Source organism: Eumetopias jubatus, unplaced genomic scaffold (assembly GCF_037043125.1).
Source record: "Eumetopias jubatus isolate StellerSeaLion01/CBP00866 unplaced genomic scaffold, mEumJub1_p1.0 scaffold_16, whole genome shotgun sequence".
Classification (NCBI taxonomy): domain Eukaryota; kingdom Metazoa; phylum Chordata; class Mammalia; order Carnivora; family Otariidae; genus Eumetopias; species Eumetopias jubatus.
The window spans coordinates 85200483-85206047 of record NW_028274822.1 but is presented as its reverse complement, the minus strand read 5'-3'; the positions used below and the strand labels follow the sequence as shown (position 1 = coordinate 85206047).

The 5565-nt window shown below is 48.0% G+C and overlaps 1 pseudogene; it reads left to right on the top strand.

Moving 5' to 3' along the window:
* Positions 1–2985: 2985 nt before the first annotated feature.
* LOC114219023 (aldehyde dehydrogenase, mitochondrial pseudogene) lies at positions 2986–4843 on the top strand (annotated as a pseudogene).
* The last annotated feature ends 722 nt before the right edge of the window (positions 4844–5565 follow it).

Genomic DNA, 5565 nt, shown 5'->3' with positions numbered 1-5565 from the left:
GGGAGACACCCCCCTCCTACCTGCTGCTCACCCGCTCTTGTGTGGTTCGGGTGGGGCTGACCTCCCTGCCTAGCTTCAGTGGAAGGCCCAGGACATAACCCTGAAAAATTGGAATATTCCTTTCCCTTGTCCTTGTGATCAGTTTAATCATATTGGCCTGTTAGGAGTCAACTCTAGGATTTCAGCTGGAATCAGTGGGAAGGGGTGCTCTCTTCCCGTTGGGATTGCCAGGCAGTGGGATATAAGCCAGGAACTGCAGGTGGCCGTCGTCCCTTATCCTGGAGAGTCAGCTCATAAGTGACTCCCCTGCAGAAGAAGACAGAACAGAGAAAGACAGGGAAAGAGAGGGTCTTGGTGACACCTGTAGACCTTTTGGATCCAGCTGTATTTGGCAACAGATCTAGCCCTGAACTCCCCAGTCACATGAAGCTATCACTATTAATACCTTGGTGCTACTCATTCTTCCAGACTCTCTTCCACATCCTCGTGCTTCGGCCTGTTTAAAGGGGGTTTCTGTCACTCATAACCAAAAGAATTCTGGCTAATCTATGCTCTGAGAATGCAGATCCATTTACAAAGGAAAAGGAGGCTATTTTTTTTCTCTACTGACACATTTCTGGTCTCAAGCTATTATTAAGATCCACTTCATGTGATAGGAGTGTATTTGTTCCAGATGGGTCTCCCTGCACGTACCTGGTTTCAGAGGGCCCTAGCTGGATCATGAAGCTCCCTGACCCAGGGGAGCCAGTTCCTTAGGCTGAGGCGACACCGACCAGATTCCCTCTTTGTTAAGAATTTGGGTAAAGTTGAAATGAAAACTGACTGAGTTGGTGGTGGGGCCGCATCAGTGGGAGTGCTAGACTGAATGGCCACATACTTCACACTTTGGCTGCTAGAAGCCTTTGGGAACTCTGTTCTCCCCTGTGCCTTGGGCACATGTCCTTTTCATAACCCACCTTGAACTTGAGCTAGTTAAAGCAGATGTCTTGTTCCCAACAACCAAATATGCCTGGTTAAGAGAATATAAAAAACTTGAAAGGTGTTGTATTTGGACCAAGCAATTCCATGTCTAGGAATTTATTTCCAGAAGGAGCCAAAGTATATGTCCAAAGATTTAGCTATGAGGATATTTAGGGCAGTACTCTTTATCCTAGCAAGAAGCTGGGAAGAACCTATTTTCAATAAGAGGGGCTCAGCTAAATGCTTTCTGAGACACAGTTTTAGGCACTTAATAAATACTTGCTGAGGGAATGAATGAGGGAATGGTACTTACCATTACCATAGGTAAACACACACACACACACACACACATACACACACACACAAAGAAAAAGAAACACTAGATAACCATAAATTTCTGTTGGAGAGAGGGATCACTTAACATGGAATATAGTTTGATATATTAAATGAAAAAATGTTAAGAAACGGTACATATACTCTGTATGATCTCATTAAAAAAGAAAATCACCATATGTTTGCATATGCATAGAAGGTTTGGAAGAATCATTAGCACCAAGGTGTGAATAGTAATAGCTTCTGAGTAGGTGCAACTGTAGTTTTTGTTGTCATTGTTGTTTCTAATGTATTCCTGCTTGTTTGCTTCATTTTCATTTTGATTTTTGATAATGAGTATTGCTCTCACTGCACGATAGTACCAGCCTTCTCCTCTCTTACATAAAATCGTCAAATGGTAATATTTCTATCAAAACAGGATTAAACGTTCAAATGAATTTAAGTTCTGGGACTACCAACCAAGGATTCATACTTGCTCTTGATAATCACTGGGTGAACAGCACTCTCAGAAACGGAAGCTCAAAAAAAAAAAAAAAAGAAAGAAAGAAAGGGGGTCTCACCCAGCTGCCTCCCATCTCCCCTTCCCACCACTACTCTGTGTGATTTGGGAGGAAGACTGCCTGTGGTGGTCAAGAGCAGAGACTCAAGAGTTCAAACCCTTGCTCCACGATTTAGTGGGTATGTAATTTGGGGCAAGTTGCAGAAGCTACCTAGACCTCAGTTTCCCCACCTGGAAAATGGGGGTATTATATATATTATATGGAGAGCAGAAAGTTGCCAAAGGCTCTGATGAGGTGATGCAGATAAAGGTCCCAGCCCAGAGCCAGGGCTCCACAAGCAGTACTACTGTCACTTGAAAATCAGGAGATGGGAAACTAGAATTCCTGGATGATCTGCAATTCCGAGATATATACCCAAAGGAATTGAAAATGGATGCTTGTAGGCCGGTGTTCACTGCAGCATTATTCACTGTAGCCAAAGGGTGGGAACAACTCAGATGTCCATAAACTGATGAGCAGATAAACAAAACGTGACATAGCCATACAATGGAATAATCTTTAGTCATAAAAAGGAATGAAAGCACTGACGCCTGCTACAACCTGGCTAAACCCTGAAAACAGGATGCTCCATGAAAAAAGCCATACACGAAAGGCCACATACTGTATGATTCCACTTAGGTGAAATGTCTAAAATAGGCAAATCTGTAGAGACAGAAAGTAGGTTAGAGGTGATCAGGGGTTGGGGGCAGGGGGAGGGAGGAATTATGGCTTCATGGGTAGAGAGTTTTTATTTAGGGTGATGAAAAAATTTTGGAAATAAATAGTGGTGATAGTTGCATCACATTGTGAATATACTTAATGCCACTTAAAAATGGCTAAAATGGCAAATTTCATGTTACATATATTTTATGACAATAAAACATTTGTTTTTCTTTTTTTTAAATATTCATTCATTTATTTTAATAAATAGAGAATAAGGGGGGCAGAGGGAGAGGGAGAGAATCTCCAGCAGACTCCCTGCTAAGCAGGGAGCCCCATGTGGGGCTTGATCTTACGACCCTGAGATCACCTCCTGAACCAAAATCAAGAGTTGGACACCCAACCAACTGAGCCACGCAGGCGCCCTCACAATAAAATATTTTTCAAAAAATCATGGGGTGAGGCCGGGCACACACCGTCCTGCACGCCCGCGCCCTCTGCAACATGTTGCGCGCCGCTGCGCTTGCCGCCGCTGGCCTCGGGCCCCGCCTGGGCCGCTGTCTCCTGTCGGCCGCCACCACCCAGGCGGTGCCGGCCCCCAACCAGCAGCCTGAAGTCTTCTACAACCAGATCTTCATAAACAATGAGTGGCATGATGCTGTCAGCAAGAAAACATTCCCCACCATCAATCCATCCACCGGAGAAGTCATCTGTCAGGTAGCCGAAGGAGACAAGGAAGACGTGGACAGGGCAGTAAAGGCTGCCCGGGCCGCCTTCCAGCTGGGCTCACCCTGGCGCCACATGGATGCGTCTGACAGGGGCCGCCTGCTGAACCGCCTGGCTGATCTGATTGAGCGGGACCGGACCTACCTAGCAGCCTTGGAGACCCTGGATAACGGCAAGCCCTATGTCATCTCCTACCTGGTGGATCTGGACATGGTTCTCAAATGCTTCCGTTATTACGCTGGCTGGGCTGATAAGTACCACGGGAAAACTATTCCCATCGATGGGGACTTCTTCAGCTATACCCGTCATGAACCCGTCGGGGTGTGCGGGCAGATCATTCCGTGGAACTTCCCGCTCCTGATGCAAGCCTGGAAACTCGGCCCAGCCCTGGCGACCGGAAATGTGGTGGTGATGAAGGTAGCTGAGCAGACTCCACTGACTGCCCTCTATGTGGCCAACCTGATTAAGGAGGCTGGCTTTCCTCCTGGCGTGGTCAATATTATTCCTGGATTTGGCCCCACAGCTGGGGCCGCCATCACCTCCCATGAGGATGTGGACAAAGTGGCCTTCACAGGCTCCACCGAGGTTGGCCGCCTAGTCCAGGTTGCCGCAGGGAGCAGTAACCTCAAGAGAGTGACCCTGGAGCTGGGGGGAAAGAGCCTCAATATCATCATGTCAGATGCAGATATGAACTGGGCTGTGGAGCAGGCCCACTTCGCCCTGTTCTTCAACCAGGGCCAGTGCTGCTGTGCGGGCTCCTGGACCTTTGTGCAAGAAGATGTGTACGCCGGGTTTGTGGAGAGGAGCGTTGCCCGGGCCAAGTCTCGTGTGGTTGGGAACCCCTTTGACAGCCAGACTGAGCAGGGGCCGCAGGTGGATGAAACTCAGTTTAAGAAGATCCTTGGTTATATCAAATCTGGGAAGGAGGAGGGGGCGAAGCTGCTGTGTGGTGGAGGGGCGGCTGCTGACCGTGGCTACTTCATCCAGCCCACCGTGTTCGGAGATGTGCAAGACAGCATGACTATCGCCAGGGAGGAGATCTTTGGGCCAGTGATGCAGATCCTGAAGTTCAAGACCATAGAGGAAGTCAATGGGAGAGCCAACAATTCCAACTATGGGCTGGCTGCAGCTGTCTTCACCAAGGACTTGGACAAGGCCAATTATCTGTCCCAAGCCCTCCAGGCTGGCACTGTGTGGGTCAACTGCTATGATGTGTTTGGGGCCCAGTCCCCATTCGGTGGCTACAAGATGTCCGGGAGCGGTCGGGAGCTAGGAGAGTATGGGCTGCAGGCATACACCGAAGTGAAAACCGTCACGGTCAAAGTGCCTCAGAAGAACTCCTGAAGAACTGTGCCGACTCCTGGCGGAGGTTGACATCAGCAGCAAAACCAAGAAAAATGACACTTGTACACTAGAAGTCTCGAAAGAGAAATTCTCTCACAAAATCTCTTGATCAAGAAAGTCTCAGGGGCTCCTGGGTGGCTCAGTTGGTTAAGCGACTGCCTTTGGCTCTGGTCATGATCCCGGAGTCCCGGGATTGAGTCCCGCATCGGGCTCCCTGCTCAGCGGGGAGTCTGCTTCTCCCTCTGACCCTCTTCCCTCTCGTGCTCTCTCTCTACCATTCTCTCTCTCTCTCAATAAATAAATAAATAAATAAAATCTTTTAAAAAAAAATCATGGGGTGAGGGTGAGTTCTGATTGCTGAATGCCTGCTTCAGACAACTCACATCTTCTCTTTGAATTCAACATCCCATTTGGTGACCAAATCAACACGGATTGCCAAATGCAATCAGCCACATTAATTTACCCCCAAATTAGGCCCTAGGGCCCTGCCCAGGGTTGGAATGGGATAGAAATGCATGTTTTAGTCTCTCTATTCAGTGCAATGTTTGTTGAACATCTACTGTGTCCCAAACACTGAGCCAATTGGTGGAAATGCAGTGACTCACACCCTTTCTGCCCTCCTAGAATTTATGTATTAGGTAAAAACTGCATAGGGGCACCTGGGTGGCTCAGTCAGTTATGTATCTGCCTTTGGCTCAGGTCATGATCCTGGAGTCCTGGGATTGAGCACCGCATCAGGCTCCCTGCTTAGTGTAGAACCTGCTTCTTCCTCTCTCTCTGCCCCTTTCCTGCTTGTGCACGCGCGCATGCGCGCGCGCTCTCTCTCTCTCTCTCTCTCTCTCAAATAAATAAATCTTAAAAAAAAAAAACCTGCATAATCACTTTGGCCTTAGAGGAAGTATCAAGAGCTCTGGTAACCTAGAAGGTTACTAACCTTGTTGGATGCAGGGCGTACTCCCAGGAGGTTTCCTGGGGGAAGTTGCATTTACTCTAAAACCTGAAG